This window comes from Haliotis rufescens, unplaced genomic scaffold (genome assembly GCF_023055435.1).
Source record: "Haliotis rufescens isolate VD_foot unplaced genomic scaffold, xgHalRufe1.0.p SCAF_6, whole genome shotgun sequence".
Classification (NCBI taxonomy): Eukaryota; Metazoa; Mollusca; class Gastropoda; order Lepetellida; family Haliotidae; genus Haliotis; species Haliotis rufescens.
Genome location: NW_025964334.1, coordinates 22,415,422 through 22,437,120, shown reverse-complemented (window position 1 = coordinate 22,437,120; position 21,699 = coordinate 22,415,422). Strand labels below are relative to the sequence as shown.

Below are 21,699 nucleotides of genomic sequence, written 5' to 3'. Positions count from 1 at the left end.
CTCTTTAACATCCATATCTGTTACCAGCTGCTGCAGCGGAATTTAACGTTCTATTTTGCCATCGACTGTCGCAGCGAACTCTTTTACATTCGTATTTGTTACCAGCTGTTGCAGCGGAATTTAGCATTCTATATTGCGATCGACTGTCGCAGCAAACTCTTTTACATTCTTACATGTTTTACATGTCTGCATTACATTCGTTGTGACATCGTGACCAAGTTGCTGTATATTGTAATAAATCCTGTTCACTGTCACACTCTCCCTCTCTTGACCCTCACTGTAAGGGGGATTTCATCGTCTCTGAAGTGGTCAGCGGGTCAGGTCAGCTCTAATCATTATATGTCTCTGTCCGGTTGGTCGTGATCCTATGATAGGCCAATTCTTAAGCCGGCGGCTCAAACTGCCAACAAGCTTTGATAGGATTATCCTTATTAATATTTGGCCTCAGACAATGTAAGACAAAAGATTCATATTTAAAATTAATGTGATTAGTCAGGGTATTTCGTGCTAACTGATGTAAGTCAGACGGAAATACTTTTAACCAAACAATTGACAGATGTGACATCAGGGGTTTTTTCATCCTACATGTCCATCCTACTCGTCCTCAGGTCATATTTCTATCAAAGAATACGATATTCATTATCACAATAACTTACGTCAGTACATTTAGGTACAAATAATTGATACGATTATGCCCAGACTAATTCGACAAAAAAAATCTTGTTCAATTATGCATTGTATTACGTCCTGTAGAAATAAAAATAGCGAAATCAAAAATGGGTGAGTGATTGAGTCAGTCGGTACAGACGCCTCTTTGACGAGCACTGTTTGTCGGCTTCAAGTGGGAGGAAAGCCAAAAGCGACGCAGGCCTAAAACCTCGCTTCGTTTTTGTAAATCTTTTCAATCGATGTGTATGGATTCAACTGATTGTACAGCATTCCTCATTCCAGATTGTTTTGGAAGTGTTTCACAAAATGGCAAAAGTTAAAGTGATACAACACCAAAGAGTAAACGTATTTGCAGTTCTGACATATATGTCGGAAAGTTATGGTTGTGTTGAAAATCAAAACCAGGCATGATGGCAACAGCCTGATAAGATTCACTTCTCTGTATCAACAGATAGAAGTGTGTCGCGAAATGGTTATTGTGGATATCGATGATAAATTTGAGGATTCAATCAAACATGAATTCAAACATTGCGATGGTGTTTCGTTGATTGGTAAATATGTTCTGCTGAGCAGCTGGTGTCGGAGAGGGGGAAATGAACTTAAGTCTAACAATTTACAATTTTGAAATACATGTTATTCCACTCAAGAAGAAGTGATATTGACAAACAGTATGTCTCTTGCGTGGTTATTGTGATGTTATTTTGACTTGTGCGTCTTGGCCTACTAGCTCCTCTGGCTCGGTGGCGATGTTATAAGGGATTGGGGATGTATTGCTTTTAACATACTTTTATAAATCTAAATTTAGAAAGCAAGTGATTTAGTTTACATGTGGCAGAAAAGCAAAAATGATACAGGTTTTAGACAGTTATGTCTTTGGTGATAGCCAGGGGCATGGGTATAATGCTAACACCCTAGAAACATAATCCGGCGAATGTGGGATTCGAACCCACGATCCAATCGTTCTGTGGCGCCCAGCAGAAGCAACTCTGCACCTCGGATGGCTAGGACACTCGTGGCATATTGTGTGGATGATAAAATGAGGTGATTTATACATCATGTACAAAGGATGCGCCCCAGGATGCGTACCTGACGGTTAGGATGTTTTTATAATTAACAGAAATCCTCGACATTCAGAGTAACTTAACAAACTTGAAAAGTAAAATTAGAGTCATAATTCCGATTTCCAATTTTCAAGATTTCCTGTTGACGGACAATGTCATTATGTTTTTCACAATACACTTTCTCACTATACCCTTTGATGCAGCTATTAATACCACGTACGGTTAGGTGACACACTCGTTCATGTTTGAAGAATTAGCTGTGACACACAGCGTCCCTGGAATGTAGCAGAAGGGTTCGACTCAGTAGTAATTATCAGTGGAAACGTTTGCACTAGAACAGGGATTTAGCGAGTGGGTGCAGGAATCACCCGTTACAGTCAATCGGATATCAAAGTACAACATCGCTCTTTCTCAGCGTGTGGCATAACACTTTGTGTGGGTGAGCAGGAAGCCACGACCTTGGTGGAGTTGAAGATGGCGTATAAACTACCATGACGTGTTGGTTTATTGTCACAAGTAGCACCATGTTTGTCGTCTGCAACATGTAACCCCGACCCACGTGTCTACTGCTACATGTAACACTGACCAATGTGTCTACTGCTACATGTAACACTGATCAATGTGTCTACTGCTACATGTAACACTGATACGTTGGCCTACTGCCACATGTAACACTGATACGTGGGCCTACTGCTACATGTAACACTGACACGTGAGCCTACTGCTACATTAAACACTGACACGTGGGCCTACTGTTACATGTAACACTGACGTAAGCCTACTGCTACACGTAACACTGACACGTGAGTCTACTGCTACATGTAACACTGACCAATGTGTCTACTGCTACACGTAACACTGACACGTGAGTCTACTGCTACATGTAACACTGACCAATGTGTCTACTGCTACACGTAACACTGACATGTGGGCCTACTGTAACATGTAGCACTGACGTAAGCCTACTGCTACACGTAACACTGACACGTGAGTCTACTGCTACATGTAACACCGATACATTGCTCTCTGCTACATGTAACACTGACACGTTGGTATACTGCTACATGTAACACTGACACGTGAGTCTACTGCTACATGTAACACCGATACATTGCTCTCTGCTACGTGTAACACTGACACGTTGGTCTACTGCTACGTGTAACACTGACACGTTGCTCTCTGCTACGTGTAACACTGACACGTTGGTCTACTGCTACGTGTAACACCGATACATTGCTCTCTGCTACATGTAACACTGACACGTTGGTCTTTGCTACATGTAACACTGAAATGTTGGTCTACTTCTACATCAACCATTCTTTGTAATCATAAACAAATAGATTTTATCCCGTGATAATCCCATGTGAATATAACAGACATACGAAAATATTCATTCTGCACCTTAATGGTATAACACCGAAAAGTAGATGTCAAACTAGATGTCACAACCAGTAAAGGTTTATCTAATTCCTCATTCGCAGTTTGCAGATGTCGACCAGGGGGAGAGGTCGAGGTGCCCTCTGACCTCAAGTAATGTTATCAGACATTTTCTTCTTGACCTCTGTTGGACATAATATGATTGATAAATTCCGGCACACAATCAGCTGTTGATATGGTAACTGGCGCCGATATCGACGGACCAGAATCGACTGTTTGGGGCCTTGAAGTGGGTCCATATCAGTTCGCGAACAGCTGCGGGGCTAGTGAATAAACACTAATGATTGGCTCGACGTATTCTCATGTAAGAATTGTTAAGAACTGACCCGCAAAAGACACGTTTGGTCCAGCTAAACAAAGGAAAGGTTTGAATGTGAGGTTATAATGAACGCTGAATACGTATGTCAATATTGTTTTTTTCCGTGTTCAGTCTTGACTGCTAATATATACCTCCTTGTAGAATTATCTTCAAAGTCCTACTTTATGTCTTACTGTCACATATATACATGTGTGTGTGTGATAGCTTATAAGTACTGACATACACCACTCTTACGGAGAGCAGCCGTCATATACCAAACCCCTTACATACCCACGTGGAATGGGTTATTGTCAGCTGTACTGTTATGTGGCTTCCTTGCCAAGATAATAAACAAAGGGAAGGGGTTTGGGAAAACAAAAAGGGAGGGGGATGGGGATACATGGATTGGGGTCATGTTTGTTTGTTTGTTGTTTAACGCCGCACTCAGCAATATTCCAGTAATATAGCGGCGGTCTGTAAATAATCGATTCTGGATCAGACAATCCGATGACTGACATCATGAGCATCGAGACACGTAATTGGGATACAATGACATGCATGAACCGTGCCAATGGATCATCCCACGATCCACCAAACTGATTAGTATACCAATAAAATTATGTCTTCCATACCTTTATATTTCTGTGAAGCACTGAGTGGTATATATTTTCAATAAACGTGAGTTATTTTGGAATCCAAAATAACTCAAATTTAGTGAAAAAAATATAGTGACGAGATATTTTGTTGAAAAGTAAGTCATATTTCATTTAATTACATTAATGTAGGATAATACAAGACATGTATCTTCATAACAAAACACACACACCATCTCTCTAAGAACATACACACATAAATCCACGTATACACACGTACGCACACGCATACACACACATACACACACGCACGCACGCACACACACACACATAAAAAGCAAAATAACGATTCACTCGAAAGTGTCATTAGGAAAGACACATCCGTGTTCCGAATGACATTCACATAAATGGCTAGAAGATATCAGCATTAATATCACCATAATGCCTCGCCCTAACCTCCCTTATCCCTCCGCGGGCCTTGCTCCACCGGATGTCAGTTCTACAAAATTGTTCTAAATTGCCGCCAATCTCATCAGGCGCTGTTATGAATAGCAGACGACAGTAGAATCTGGCGGGAGATCGATTAGCGAAGAATATTTGACTAGAGGACCAAGACTTCTGCCCATTCCTGTAGGAGGCCAGCTTTGAATAATCTATCTCTTTATGAGCAGTGTCGATTAAGAGCTTAATGGCGGAAGAAAACAAACTTTACAGAAAGTCGGTTTCTAGTCGTAATCCTGGTGCGAATTAAATTGAAATGGGGAGACTAGGGACAAGGTTCTGTATCTTGAGGGCTCAGGATGGCCACTCCCTCTTCCATCAAGCTGTCCCATCACACTCCGCTAATCACCCCAACCAGGCCCTGTGCAGTGTACGTCCCCACATAATTACATAGTGTCCCATCCGTTATTCAGAGTAAAGAGGTGTTGGATGTCACATCTTCCTTCAGTTACATCGTGGCATCTAGAACAGCTCAAACAAAGTTGTTGTTTTCATTTCGATCATCGTCAAAAAGATGACAAAGAAAACGATAACAACCTCGGTGCTTTTACCATAGAAAAAATGCAATGGTTGGAATTAATGGCATGATGTTATTTTTGTAAAGTGAGTGAGTTAATTTGGTTTAACGCCGCTGTGAACAGTATTCCAGTTACATCCCGGGGTTAGTTATTAAAGAAAATACACGAAACTATCGCTGATGTGTTTGAGGCTAAGTCGTGATCGCCCTACTGTGCAAATATATATATAATCAGAGAAGTACACGCGAGTTTTACCTGTAACCACTGTAGCTTTTTTGTGTTCATTTGATCACGTGGTGCACATCTTTACGTGTGCTAATTCATACAGAAGCTTACGTGACCACATGAGTTTAACTAAAGTCTTGCCACAATTACCAGTTTTAGTGCATTTAGGAATATTCAAGCAATAACACGGTAAGGGACACCAGAAATGTTCTTCACACATTGTACCCATGTTGGGAATGGAACCCGGGTCTTCGGCGTGACGAGCGAACGCTTTGACCACCGCCCCTGATATTAACGCCAGAGCATTATCGATTATCCGACGAAACAGATTTCATTTGGCGTAAAAAGCAAAGTAAGCGGTGGAAATTATATGGATGGATCACAGAAAATCACTGATAGCACCAGGTGTCATGTCTGCAGTATTTCAGACATATTGTGGCTAGAACATTTTATACGTTTATGTCACATGAACACATGTTGACAAAGAACGGTAAAAAACAGTATCATATCACAGAATTGCATAGTGTCCTAGCTGGATTTACGCCATCCCTTTCACCTGTGGGGATTACGTCCTCAGGTTAACCGACAATTAAGAGTACAAATGCACCAGGATAAAACGTAAAATAAACAACTGTTATAAAATGACTTTGTCTTACAAACTACGTGAGTGATATGAGTGTATAAATACAACTTTGGTACTGACGCGTTGATGCGTCTCCACGGCAACCGACACAGCTAAAGACAGGCATGGTCAGCATTTAATGTCGAATTACAACAATAAAGACAAACCTCAAACGTGATGACAAAAATATCGCAAATGCCAGAAACTCAATTAACACATAAAGGTCCAAATATGAGAGAACTGATTTTTATCGGCAAGTAAATACTGTGAACAAAACGAGCGTTGATGATTTAAATCCAACGGAACCCTTCAAGTCCTTGAAACCTGAACCAAAATCATTACGGAGTATCCTTAAATCAAATGTGTGTAAAAAGGACTCCGATGACAACAGATTCCTTTCTTGCATTTGATGATTTTTCAATTTTTGTCGATTATCGAGAATAAAATTATGACGTTTGCTCATGTCATATATTGTGAAGGAAAGAATGTAACCAGGCAAGAATGGATGGTCAAATACCACATCTATTTCCTCTAGGCATTATCCTGATGAAATATAAAGTGTAGAAGTTATGTAGTTGTTATATATTTCATGAATTTCGACGGAAAACTGTTTATCTTTGACTTGCCTTTAAACTATACCAACGTAACTGATAACGTCTTTGAGAGGCATTTAGAAGTTGAAATACTGAGTAAGGATAACATATATGGATGAACACCTTTATTACAATTAGGAGCGGTACGAGTCCGGAACATCTGCTCTACTAAGCATTACCTTACCACTGTACTAAATCATCTCAAATAAGCTTTCACACAATACATCCGTTACCCTGGACAGCTTATGCAACTGACAATACAGAGCATCACCACGAAAACAAAGAAAAAAACCAAGAAATCTCTCCGACAACAATCTGCACCCTTTGTCGTCAACCACCTCTACTTTGAAACTGTTAGCCATAAATTTGATCTAGTCTTCAAAAGATGTGATAGTATTCGAAACACCACCAAAACCACATGAAAACCACCATCAACCCAACAGCAAGAACCATCAGGAGCATCGGACCACATTCAGTCAGTGTGTAATAGTGGACATGCTTATATTGGCGAAATATCAAGGCCCATCAAACCCCGAATTGAGTAACATCAGAGCTCAGTTTCCAAAGTTGACGCAAAATCCGCTTTATTAGACCATATCCGTGACAACCCCTGCCACAACATCCAGTGGAACAAAATCAAAGCCCTTTCAAACAAGCTCAAAGACTTCAAAATAAGAAAAATTCCAAGAAGCAAACCACATCAAACGACTCCAACCATTAATCAACCATATTCAATATTTCATACCTCCTGCTCACTTTCAACTCCCACAAAGATTCCATTTAGTCACAATCCTCTTGTCTATATTACTGGCTCCCCCGTAGGATTGTTTTACTTTATTTCACCCGCTTTGTGTAAATAACAGACTTCTCCACTCCACTGCAACCACACCCCAATCTATTCAACTGTATAAACTCTAACGCAAACCTGTATATATGCTTCTCATCCATACTCGGTACTTCACTTGCTTGATAATAGTGTCAGAAACAAAACCGAAACGTCGCTCCTAATTGTATCAGAGAAGTTGTTTAGTCATATATCTCATCCTAACTTAACCTAACTGATTTATAGTTGAAGTACATCGTTCATCGTTTGATGAAGTGTGGCATTGTTTGACGTCATTTCCGGTTTATGATATAAGATATCGCCACTTTGAGCTCCGACGTCAGTTTATAGTCATCTAACACTTCCTATAATCTGCCGGGCAAAAGAGGGTATGCACTTCAAAATTAGATTTTACCAAAAACTTACAAACGTTATCAAAAAGTGACTAGACTTAAAACAGTCGCTGAAACCGATTTACTGCAAACGTAAATCCAATACACAACTATGATACACGTATCAATACATCAACATCGATTACAGTAAGCTACGGTTATAACGAACACGCTTATAACGAACTGACGGATATAACGAACTTACTTTTTAGTCCCGACTATTTGCTGTAATTATGCTGTATATATGCTCTAACCAACTACGGTTATAACGAACTAAAAAAAATAGTCCCTTTGAGTTCGTTATTACCGTAGTTTACTGTAACTATTTCTTGTCTGTTTCATTTATAGCCACTACCAAACATAAGTGTATACTTTCTTTTGCTGAGCAATTAAGTCTAGTCGTTTAGCAAGGTAGACACAGTTCAATGAGCAATGGCAAAATCATGTATGTCATCGAGTCGACTTTAATCAGAATCATATATTCACGACAATATGTCACTTAAGTATTTTACAAAGTACACGTTCGAGCACAAGTATCCGAATCTAAGAGGTTACGTTTACTAATTGCGTGAGTAATGGTACTCATGGTCTTTGTTAAAAGTGACTGAATTCTGTAATACCATGGACCCCCTCCGTGGTCTAGTGGTAGATCGTCCGCCCGGAGAGCGGAAAGTCCGGGGTTCGATCCCCGGCCGCGTCATACCAAAAGACGTTAAAAGATGGTACTTGTTGTTACCCTGTCTGGCGCTCGACATTAAGGGGCTAAAACAAGGACTGGTCGGCTCGGAGTCAATATACTGTGTCTGAGTGGGGTATTCATGTTAAACTGCAGCATGGTATGTCAGTGCGCTAGCACTATAAATAGGCATCAGTCCGGAATAGTACAAGCAGCCACACAAACACACACACGTACATGCACGTCGCTATATAAGTACAATAATCTTGTGCGCGACGTTAAACCCCAATTCACCTCACTCACCTGTAATACCACGGCGAGAGAGGAACGCCCACTTCGCTGAATTCCGTCATCACGGTGTATGGTGCTGCTAGGCCAAAGATCATAACATCGGCTTGAATTTAGTATGGAACTTACAACAAGCGGGACCCTACCAGCTAAGAGACACATATCGGTACACCGAGTTGCTGGTCTCTGAGCTACCCATTGGTCAATTTTATCAACTGAACTTGAAAGGGGACACAATTAGACAAACGAAATCAACACAGATAATGGTATAATATCAAAAGGGTAAGTTGTAAACTATCCAATTGTATTATCTTCTATCTGTTCCTCATGAGCGGTTGCACGGGTGACCCATTCGCCTTAGTCGTCGCTCTTCCATTTGCAGAGTGCGTCCCTTAGGCGTTCCAGAAACTTGTTATCGTGAGTTCGAATCCCGGATTGCCATGGTCTATATGTTCCTCATGAGCGGTTGCACGGGTGACTCATTCGCCTTAGTCGTCGCTCTTCCATTTGCAGAGTGCGTCCCTGAGGCGTGCCAGAAACTTGTTATCGTGGGTTCGAATCCCGGATTGCCATGGTTATGTTTCCAAGTATGTCACAATCCCCGTGTCAATATATGGTAAACGGCTAAGACCTGCATCACTTCGGTCTTTCCTCGCACATCAAGTTATCAGGCTGTCAGGTACATGTAAATATATTGTCCAAAGAGGCGAATATACCCAACTTACAAACTTTTTGCGAAACCCACGGAAACTGATATGGTGATAGCAGACCAAGGACCATAATCGGTGTTATTCAAATTGATGATCACCGTAACAAGGTAACATAAACATAAACATAAACGCAAAAGAAGTTTCTTGCATAGCCAATCAGATATCACGGAATCACTTATTAATTATTTAATTAATTTGATTATGTTGCTCTCCATATATTTGGACGTCCCAATCAAGATCGACCTAAAGGTAAGATTTCCGGACAGACTAGGTATCACTGTATTCGCGAACACCTGGTGTCATCACTGATAATCAGTGATCCATTCATATAATTGTCGCCGCTGTTCTGCCTTTCACGTCCAATGGAATCTGTTTCGTCGGATTTCCTGGCGTTGGCGTTTTATCTCATTATGGTGGATGACGAACTTCATGAGAATGCATTATTACAGTGTTCTTCTGATTTCATGGGTCAAAATAAATGAGACAGTTGTTAGCTGAATAAACATGGCGTGTGGAGATTGTTTGGCTCTTGTCCATCCCTCATCTCATACGATCTCAGCGTTTTCTTTCATGTTTCAAGTACCTGCCGCCTGCACATAATGGAAAGCAGCTGTTTGTTCAGGAATAACAGTAGTCATCATAAACGTACACCATGTTTTTTTGTGAAAGGTGGGAGAACAGTGTGTCAACTCTATGGAGGAGGAAAGCAAACGCGATGTGGATCAACTTCTTAGACGTTAACCACTTGCTAACCAAAGATCATAAGCAGCGAATCTGATGCTCGAATCATAGACCAGCGTATCCTGACAGGTTAAGGGACTCAACTTTGCATAGTGAGTTGCGGCTCTTTATCAAATCCCTGCAATACGAACGCCCCCGTTTTGGTTAGGACAGTCCTCTAATATTTCTAGTATCGATTTTGAAATATAATTTATACCTACATCCGAATTCACCTGCAAACACACAGTAACAACCCAAACTCAAAACTCTAACCTAGACGTCATAAACGTAATCAACCAGGTACTCCTTGACTATGCAACAGAGACAAGCAAACATGTGTCCAATTCATTATCATGTTCATTTAGCTCTCTGGCTGAAATCTTGTTGATGCCCGAATGTGATAACCCGTTTTGTTGGTAACAACATGGTGTGAGCATGTTGATTGTTTCGTGAAGTATTAGCATCAAGGCGGTCAACCTGTCTGACACACTGGACACTGCATCTGACCAGCAGTTCATTGAATGGTCAACCTTTCATACACAGATGATGAATAAATAAGAGCCAAGTACTGCACAGATTCTTCTGACGGACGGACAATATTATATAATAACGCCCAAATAAATAATCCAAAGAGATGCTGCCAGACCCATGATAAATCTATTACTCGCTTGGAATGGTTTGTCCTTCGCTCAGCTTGCTTCGCTAAGAGTGTTACACGGTCGAAGTTAAAATCACCGTAGATGATTACGTCCTAGCTGCCTCAATCCTATTGGTAACTGTCGTCCACCGCCAGTAATACGACACAATCTAATGTGTGGCTTTATGTCTCCACAAATGCACAGCGGGAGAGGCTATTGTGCTTCGGCGCTTACACTGGCTCTACACACAACGACAAATGTTCAATTTCGTTAAACAGCTTGCTTCCTTGGGACTTCCAATATTAGCTGAGATTGTGTATAGTATGGGCATGTCAAGGAACGCACAATGAACATGTTTCTGATAATTGAATCAAACACACAATTATTTTATGTACTGTTTTTGCCCGGAAGAATTTCTATGAATTAATTCAGTGTATATTCCTTATCACATGCAACGTGCGTTTGCAGTGTTAGAGCCCAAGAATGCATCTAATTGATTTTAGCTTTAACTCTCCTTGAATGATGTAGTGCTAAATATAGAGACTGCTCTAGGTCTCGTTCTTCGTTAATCTTGTTACGGGTTTATTGCATAAAAAGGGGAAAAAAATGTTTTAAATTTTTTGGTGTAATAACAAGGCGTCACCTGCACAGTCTTCATCACCTTAGATGTTTGTTAATGGAGATTGTGTCCATTAAACGAGTGTATATATTCATGTGTAATGCAACGATGAATAAACATTTTCTCATTCATGAAATGACACATACATGTACACGTACTTTGTTTCCACAAGTGGAATATTGTTTTAGTCATTCATGACATCGTCGTCCATTTTTTTTTCTACGGAAAATTATAGATTCATGTGCCGAAAACTCAGTTTTGTGTCTATTGATAGTGTTGTTGCACATCCGCTTTGTTGAGATAGGGATAAGTCTTCACCCATTATATCAGGGACTCAAGTTTCTTTATGGCGGAAGAAATGTCATTGTCAAGTGTATTTGGTAGTTTAAAATGAAAGTATGTTTCTTGTCATATTTTCATTTCCAGCTTGCATGGATGTGTCCGCGTATGTTTGTGTGTGTCTGCAAGTCAGTTTATGTGTGTCTGTGTGTCTGTTTTCGTGGACCACAGAAGAGAAGGTTGTCAGTGATAACAGCGCCAAGTCTCCGCCATCACTTGAAGCAACAAATGCTGTAATTTTCCCTAACAATCAATACCTAGTTTGACTGATCGCTGCAAGACAAGCTTAGATACCAAAAACAAACAAGGTATTGAGTGTTTGTTTTAGCCTGGTTAATGCTTAAACCGCACAGTGTTCTTAACAAGTATAATAGAGGCTCCTCTGGAGAAGCCCAAGTTGGCCTTTGATGTGTCGCTGGCAGCAGCGCCATCTAGTGACAGGTAGGGACATTACACGTGATTCAGCTTAGCTATCCCACGGCTCAGCCCCGGTGAGGAACACTTGTTTAATACGCAATAAACGTGATTCGCTTTGATTCATGAACAGAGGGGGTAACGATCACATTTTGTTTTGGTAACAGATCTGAAACGATTTCATTGTTCTGGTCCGATAGGAAGCTGGTGAAAATAGGTCCCAGATAATCATTAAAATGTCAGTGAACCATTTAATAAAAAATAAGTGATAAACATGTGTTTTGTTAAAAATAAGAAAACAAAATGACAGATGTATCGATAAATCAACGTACAATTTCACGCCAGACATGTGCTGTGCATATATTAGTTTTTGCTCTTTTAACAATCAACGAAATCATTTGAACTTATATAAGATGTATCATATTCACAATAGAGGTAGGCGATAACAATGTATGACAATTAGGAAACTCATGACAGAACTATTTTATCTACCACTAATGATGTTGTATCAATGACACCTTACTGTTTTCCAATAGTCTGTTTATATTTCCAATCCTCCAGTATTCGTACCAAATCCAATTATAACTGCTGCTCTTTGCTTCTATTATCATTTATTCACAATTTCACACTTTGCTATCTGTGAAAGATAATGTGGGACACTCGCCACCTGATCGCAAGCATCACAGTGCTATGTGAAGGTGCAGAAATAACCATCATATGTATATATTGTTTTGCTGAACTGAACACGGCTTGTATGGGAAGGTGTCCATCGTTTTACTGAAATCTCCATATGTGAATAATGTTTCAGCTGGTTACGGCTTCATATGAGTGGGGATGTTCTACGACATACTGATAACATCATCACATGTGAGGTTGTTCCACGACATACAAATATCATCACAAGGGTGTGCTACGACATACATATATCATCATCACATGTGAGTGTGTTCTGTGACACACAGATGAACATCATCACATGTGAGTATGTTCTGTGACACACAGATAACATCATCACATGTGAGTGTGTTCTGTGACACACAGATAACATCATCACATGTGGGTGCATTCTGTGACACACAGATAACATCATCACATGTGAGTATGTTCTGTGACACACAGATAACATCATAACATGTGAGTATGTTCTGTAACACACAGATAACATCATCACATGTGAGTATGTTCTACGACATACTGATAACATCATCACATGTTAGTGTGTTCTGCAACATACTGATCACATCGTCACATGTGTTGTTCTATGACATACTGATAACATCATCACTTGCGAATATGTCCTACGACATACTGATAACATCATATGTGAGCGTGTTCTACGACAAACTTATATAACATCATCACATGCGAGTATCTTCTACGACATACTGATAACATCATCACATGTGAGAGTGTTCTACGACATACTGATAACATTATTTTATATGAGTGTGTTCAACGACATACTGATAACATCATCACATGTGAGAGTGTTCTACGACATACTGATAACATTATCTTATGTGAGTGCGTTCTACGACATACTGATAACATCATCACATGTGAGAGTGTTCTACGACATACTGATAACATTATCTTATGTGAGTGCGTGCTACGACATACTGATACCATCGTCACGTGAGGGTGTTCTACAACATACTGATAACATCATTACATGTGAGTGTGTTCTACGACATACAAGTATCACCACATGAGGGTGTGCTACGACATACTGATAACATCACGACATGTGAGTATGTTCTGTGACATAAAGATAACATCATCACATGTGAGGGTGTCCTACGACGTAGTGATACCTTTATCTTATGTGAGGGTGTACTGCGACATACTGATAACAGCATCACGTGGGGGTGTTCTACTACTTGCTGATAACATCATCACACGTGAGTGTGTTCTACGACACACATATGACATCAGATATTAACTTCTTTATAACAATTAGGAGCGACGTTTCGGTGTAGGCTCTAACGACGTTACCAAGCAAGTGATGTTACACCGTAACGTCGCTCCTAATTGTAATGAAGAAGTTGTTCATCCATAAATCTTATCCTTACTTAGTACTCCCACTTCCAAATGCCTCTCAAAGAAGCGATTCAAACATCATTGCTTGATAACGGTGTTAAAAACCTACACCGAAAGGTCGCTCGTCATTGTAACAAAGAAGTTGATCATCAATAAATCTTATCCTTACTTGAATTTGAATAGTTTTAAATGAGGTGATACGTTTAACGCATCTTTCGAAACATGAATAAAAAATTGCACCAATTTTGCATGAACATATTTGGAAAGCATTCAGGGTATCATAAATTCATGTGACATGGGACAGTATAGTGAGGCAGCCACATTCGTCACACCAGTGGACATAACGGGATCTGTGATCAATGCCAATGCTTTAGTCCTATATGCCTTTGTTCAAGGGAAGATAATTATTGCTGGTGGTTCACAGAGCTTCTGCGTGACGCGACAGAGTAAATCGTATCTTTGTAGATAGAAATAGGGGACTCCATTTGACTTTTCCTGATTAAGGTGGGATTTTATTTCGTTTTTACTCATCCCATTCTAAGTGAGTTTTCGTTATTGCTTGAGTACGTCACTGGTTAGCGTTAAGGATGAAGCCGTCTGATCGTTGTGAAGCTAATAGGTCATAGGTCAGTATGGCCTGTGGTCTACAAACGAACAGAATATAGATATTAGTGATAATTTCAAACAAGCGTAAATATTTGTCCACAAATGTTTCAGCATCATTTGCATACGTGAGTCAATACATGGGTCCATTTCAAGTATGTAGGTCAATTTGAAGCTTCGGAGTCATTTGATTTACGTGTTGGATGTAAGCCCAGGTAACGTGTCGTTTCATTCCTTTCGTTTTGAGCAACATGTATCTGAGGTTCACGAACATAAATGAGGAATGCGCGCAGATTAACTGAGTCACATGAGTTTCACTGTTTGTGTTACATGTCTTAATGTCGCATGCTTACATCAGAAGACCGCCTACGTGGTTCAGTGGTAAAGCGTCTGCGCGGAGACTGGAAGGTTGGGGGTTCGATCCCTGAACGCGTCATACCAAAAGACGTTAATACACGGTACTTGTTGTTTCCCTGCCTGGCGCTCAGCATTACAGCGCTAAAACAAGGACTGGTCGGCTCGGAGTCAGTATATTGTGTCTGAGTGGGATATTCATGGTAAACTGCGGACTATAAATTCGACATTAGTCTGCCTAGTCCCAGAACGTTTCGAAGAATACGAAGACTCCTGCAGTCTTCTGCATTATTATTACATTATTTTATATAATTTACAGATTAAAACAGTAAATGCAGCAAAGAGGGTTTGGGTCAGGCTGCTTAGGCTCATCAACAGCTCAGGGCCCTTGCCCCCTCTACACCCAGCCCAGACAGCGAATAGGACTTCTCCCAGGAAGCGCTGCCTAGTCAAACCCTCCCAGACCTTTCCGGAGAATATGAAGACTCCCCAACATTGCAGCCTTCTGCATTACCCAGATTGTCAGAAGGGCTGTATTCCTGGTAGCAAACCCGGGTACTCTCCAAATGTCAGTCAACAGATTGGGAGGTACCAAACCTAAGGCACCGAGAACAATGGGGAGTCGGACAACTTGGTACTTTTTCCTCAATCTTGTCAATCACATTGGTGTCAAAAGGGACAGAAAATTCAATAATATAAATGATTTCATTGGATTTATCAAAAAGGACAGGATCAGGTTTGTTGGCCTGGATACGTCTGAGGCTGTAAATGGGCCTATTCTATAGAATTTTGTATTTATCATTTTCCATGACATCCTCTACATATTCCGGGTCGTACCATGGATAGACCTCTGTGTCAAAACCACAAGCATGGCGAAGGCGGTAATAAAATGATCGAACCTATCCATCATGTCGCTTAAGATACTATCTTTGTACCAAAGCTGGGCATCAACTGACAATGTGACAGTCTCATTAAATTCATTACATAATCTACATTTCATATTTACATTTTCACACATTGGCGGTTTCGAGTGGGGAGTGACTGGTCCTGAGCAGCAAACAGAAATAGAAAGTCTTCTGTTTCACCTTTTAGGCCAGCCGACTTCATCCACGCATCCACACTCTGCAGGGTTGCTGGACTTTTGAACACACTGCACATAAACTCGATGCAGTGGTTGTTCAGACAGGCTTTCCTTGAGTCTGGGCCGATTTGATATGGCACTTCGTTTGGTTGTCACTCATTTCTGTACCGTCCAGCAATACAGAACCATCAACAAAATCAACACTGACATTGAGATTATGTCCCATACCCTTGGGTCGTTTAAGAAACCCGTGGAATGCCTTGTTTTTATCATGAGTCTTGACATGCTTCACAAATGCAAATTAGCATTTATAAGTGTTATGCTTTTGAAATCATCGTTATCCGCGAATACTGTAAATGTTAGTAGTGGCCTCACACTTGCCATGTGAATAGTGATCATGACTGTCTGTTATGCATGCACAACAGATGCTCCAGAGGGGACAGTGCATGATCATCTTTTTCTTGAACACCTGGTGTCATATGATTGTAGATCCTGTGACTTAAGAATTTCTAGCTCGTTTCTGTCATGTGTCCGGGAATGCATGTTCATGAGCCACAGATGAGAGACTTTTTTCTCTTTTAGTTTTTCTTCTTCGCGATTAAATATATGATAGTTCCTATGTATTCAACTAGTAACAGATACGTTTTGCTCATCGTAATGTTCCTCATTAGGGTGAGTGAGTGAATCAATAGAATTTGAGCAAGCTACAGCAAGGAGAACCATCATCCAAATACAGGACTGTTAAAAAAAACTTCAATTTCGGAAATCCAACCCGGGACATTGCCAAGGCAAGAAAAAAAAATGTGCATCTCAGATTGTAAGTTTCCTTTTTTGGACATTTTAACAGATACAATTTGACGGTAGATATCATGAAACAGTGCTTTCAAGAATTCGTTTTACTTAATCTTGTAATTTATGTTTCTTTTGCTCTCACCGACTGCAAACATCCTTGTTACACGCAGCCATTTCTGTACGCTTTACATCTTATACCAAATGATCTTGCCATTGACCATGTCTAAAAGCATATTGTTTCAAAAAATGATTGCAATTGGGTGCAACTTGACACCGTGAGGCGCAATTTTCTATGGCTATGAAAAAAGTGTTTCTCGTGAGAAACCCTAGTTTCAAAATGATACGTTCACTAGTTCTTTTTCAGTATGCAGGAATTTAATTCAAAGTCGCTAAAACCATGTAAGAATGGCTGAGGCAAGAAAGGATAAGTCTGCCCTTAAAATTCGGAAATCTTCCAAGTTTGTTTCAAGTTCATTTGTCCCCGCACTTCTGTGTGCTGGATATTATTCTTGATCACTTAGTTGTTTATTTCGTGTCCTATGCCACTCCCAGCTAAACGAAACAATTAAGTCATTCTAAAAATATAACATCAAATAGATCCAATCTTTCGATGAATACTCACGGTATCCTCAGCATCATATTACTTTCTTTGCTTTTAGACAAAAATGACATTTTGCAAATATCACAAATGAAATCAAACACGTTTCACATTATAAAGTAAGTACACATGTTCTGTTTCCAACGACTGAAACATCAGTACATCAGTCTGGCTTGCTGTCTGACTACACATATTAACCTTACAGACCAAACAACATTCTCGTTACTAGATAGGGGCAATATTGTGATATATTAACGTCTGACGAACATACAGTGGAACAAACAAAAAAAGCAAAATCATCATTCTTTTTGTTTTCAGTGTTTATGACCATCACACGTTACCAGTTTTTCTCATGTTATGACGAATTGCCAAACGTTTATCACGCGTCCGTATCATATGAATATAGATGCAACATAATGAAATAATTGGACGTGTTTACAGTTACATCCCATGTATTTAGTTATTATTAAAATGTCCCCTTTTATGAGACAAGTAGAAAAACGAAAAGTGTATAGATAAGATAAGAAAATCAAAACACTTGCCCAAAAGTAAATGTTTTATCTGGTAAATGTATTTCTTACATTTCTTCAGTACGCTTTACATCTAAAACCAAATGGTCTTGCCACTGACCATGTCTAAAAGCAGTATCTTCAATAAGTGATTGCAATAGGGTGTTACTTGACACCGTGAGGCGGAATTTTCTAAGGCTAGGAAACATGTGTTTCTCGTGTGAAATCTAGTTTCAAAATAATATAATTCACCAGGCCTCTTTCAGTAAGCAGGAAACTCATTCTTAATCGCTAAAACCATGTAAGAATGGCTTAGGCAAGAAAGGATAAGTCTGCCCTTAAAATTCGGAAATCTTCCAAGTTTGTTTCAAGTCCAGTTATCACTGTACTTCTGTTTGCTGGATATTATTCTTGATCACCTAGTTGTTTATTCGTGCCCTATGCCATTCTAATTTAAACGAAATTATTAAGTAATTCTTAATATATAATATAAAATAGATCCCACCATTCGATTTATACGCGCGGTATCCTTAGCATTGTGTTACTTGTTCTATTAGACAAAAATGACATTTTGCAAATATCACGTAGGAAATCAAGCACATTTCGCATTATAAAGTCAGTACATATTAACCAAACCGACCAAACAACATTCTCGTTACTGGAAAAGGGTCAATATTGTGACATTTGAATATCTGACAAACGCCGATGTGATAAGAACATTTGCAAAATCAGCATTCTTTTTGTTTTCAGTGTTTATGACCATCACATATGATTTTTTCTCGTGATATGACGAATTGCAAAACGTCTATCACACGTCCGTATCATATGAATATAGGTTTAACATAATGAAATAATTAGAAATAAATTTACTGTTACATCCTGTTGTTGATATCGTTATTATTGAAATGTCTCCTTTTGTGACAAGTAAAAAAAAAGGAAATGGTACAGACAAGACAAGAAAAACAAAACACTTGTGCAAAAGCAAATACTTTTATCTGGTAACTTTATTTTCAAGTTTTGTGTATTTTCGTGTCACTGGGTGAGAATGTCTTATAAGTGAACTACAGTTCAAAGATGGTCAGTTCCTTAAATTACACCGCCTGGAAAAATTTGGAAACATAAAAGAAACATGCATTTGAACTTACCTGATATAATTCTTCAGATCTCCGTAGTTGTAAATAAGCATGTGTTTTTAGCAGTTCCTCGGTTTTAAATTGGTTGTGTAAAATAGCGTGTGGTGGTTTTTTTTATACTTCTCCTTTAAACGTTCATTTTGTTTCTGGCTTTTAGAAAACATTTGTAATATAGGTGTAACATAATCTACCTATACTTTGACATTATTTTTACGAGTGAGTGAGTGTTGTTTTACAACGCTTTTAGCAATATTACAGGAATATCACGATGGGGGGCACAAGAAATAGGCTTCACACATAGTATCCATGTGGGGAATCGAACCTTGGTATTCGGCGTGTCGAGCGATCGCGAACCGCTAGGTTACCCCACCGCTCCTTGTATTTATATTTCTGTGGATATGGAAATTGGCAAGATACAACAAGACTCAACTACTTCGTTATACCTTGATGAAGTTAAAAGTAATTTTGTCCTGATACATTACAAAAACATACACTAGTTTTGCTCTTTATTCCCAATGCAACTCGTGCACCATAATTTGGTGCGGTGTTTTTAATTGACACCCAAAGGTGATTTCTTTTCCAAATTACATTAAGGTTTTTTAATCTAATAACATTTATTGTAGTTATTTATGACTTAAACCTTCTACATTTGATGAGTACTCTCCCTTGAATCGGTGTCAGGAGCTCTGGGCGTTAGGAGTTTTGTTCTAATAAAATCAAAAGGATATGTTGTAATTAGGAGTTTACACAGTATAGAATGTCAGGATGTCTCTTGAAATTACTGTATCAGCTGTCTGTGAGAGTAAGGCAACCTAAAGAGTATTGTGTTAACTTGAGGCAAGCATGCCTGATTAAAAAAATGCTTACGATGCGTGAGAGCCATCCTTGGAGATTTTGCGGCGACAATCGTCGTCAAATTACAATCAACAATAGACAAGCATGTTTTACTCCGGTCTTACTTTAGTTCTAGTACAATAGGTACATGCGACATTCGATAAGGTTTATGTGTTCAAATGTCATCCATTATGCTGTATTAGTGGTGTAGTGATTTTTGGATCAAGTTGGAATTCTTGCCCCCGGCCACACCTGTCCTACCTTCGACATCGATACTGATTCACGGCAGTTCATTAAAGGCTGACGGTTCGTTGACGACACTTCACAGAGATATGTTTAGTTTCGTCGCGTTGGGGTAATATTCAGACAACGTTAGCGACAGAAATAGTGTATCTATACGTGACTGATCCATCAAGGGTATTTTCGTTGAGCAATGATATACGTTGACAACAATCAGTGAAGATGACACACTGTAACCACCTGATCCTCATCTTTGTCGGTTCATACGACATGTTTTAGTCGAATAGGACATATAATCCACTCCGGAATCGTCGCGGGGTCAGCAATGGGTTACTTATGGGATTAATCTACTCCATGGGGAAAAGTAGTGGATACACGAGACCCCCCAAATGGCATTGTCGTTCCTAACATTGGAAACAGGAACCAATCTGTCTGAACAGTTATTTTCCAGTGTTTTATCAGCTACCATGTTTACTAAGATTAAAGGCTACTGTGTTTCACTGGTATTAAAGGATCTTTCCAATAATTATGTTTTCTTAATGCGAACATTTTAGATGGAACATAATTCCTTTGAGCAACGAAGCTTCGAAGTTAGCATTTGTACATATTAATGTTATTTGGAATACACACGGAAGAATATTCCTGTCTTGGTGGAGGGAGTTACATAATGTCCCAGGCGGTGTCCATATTCTTCCAACTTACTTGTATCATACCCTACTGACAATCCTACATAAATATCCCAAAGTTCGTTGTTGTTTCACAATATGGAACAATCATCAGCATAAATTAGTAGAAGGTCTTTACCTGATGTGTTTTTGGTAATGGTAACGTTACATATCATGTTTATATGCTTATAACAGAAAGTTCATAATTGATTATTACAAAGTGTATAATTGACCCCTGCGTTCACGCGAAGTATATTAATCAATTGCCCAAAGTGCAAAATAGGGATTTTCATATTTTCAAATCAATAATCGCATTTGCCCATACCTCAGCACACTATTCACTACAGAACTCTATAATACTCTTTGACAGCTTTTCAGTAATGTAGTTAATTTTGTGCATGGTCTACTAGCGCCAAGCTGGCAGAATGAAAGGATCACAAGATTACCCTTCTTACCTTATGTGATCTTGAGCTGAGAATCAGTCCCACCTGACACAAGGCTTGGATTGAAGGATCTGCCGTCGTGAACAGGCATTGATCGAGTGGCCACTGTCTGTGCACGTGATGCACGAGCCGGCAAAGATTCCGCTGGCTTACCTGCTATAGGTAGGGACAGTCGCCGGTATCCAATCACATAGGTTTCACATACATACATGGGTATTGGTATCGCTACTATTTCTTCCATGATTGTCATATTGACGTGCATCCTTTTACA

At 39.6% G+C, this 21,699-nt stretch overlaps 1 protein-coding gene across 1 annotated transcript in view; it reads right to left on the bottom strand.

Annotated features, from left to right (window-relative positions):
- Positions 1-21,459, bottom strand: part of LOC124150788 (prothoracicostatic peptide-like) — a 92,902-nt gene extending 71,443 nt beyond the window's left edge. Inside the window, exon 1 of the mRNA XM_046522861.2 lies at positions 21,441-21,459. The gene's annotated coding sequence lies outside the window, so the exon portion shown is untranslated. The remainder of the gene's footprint in view (positions 1-21,440) is intronic.
- Positions 21,460-21,699: the final 240 nt, after the last annotated feature.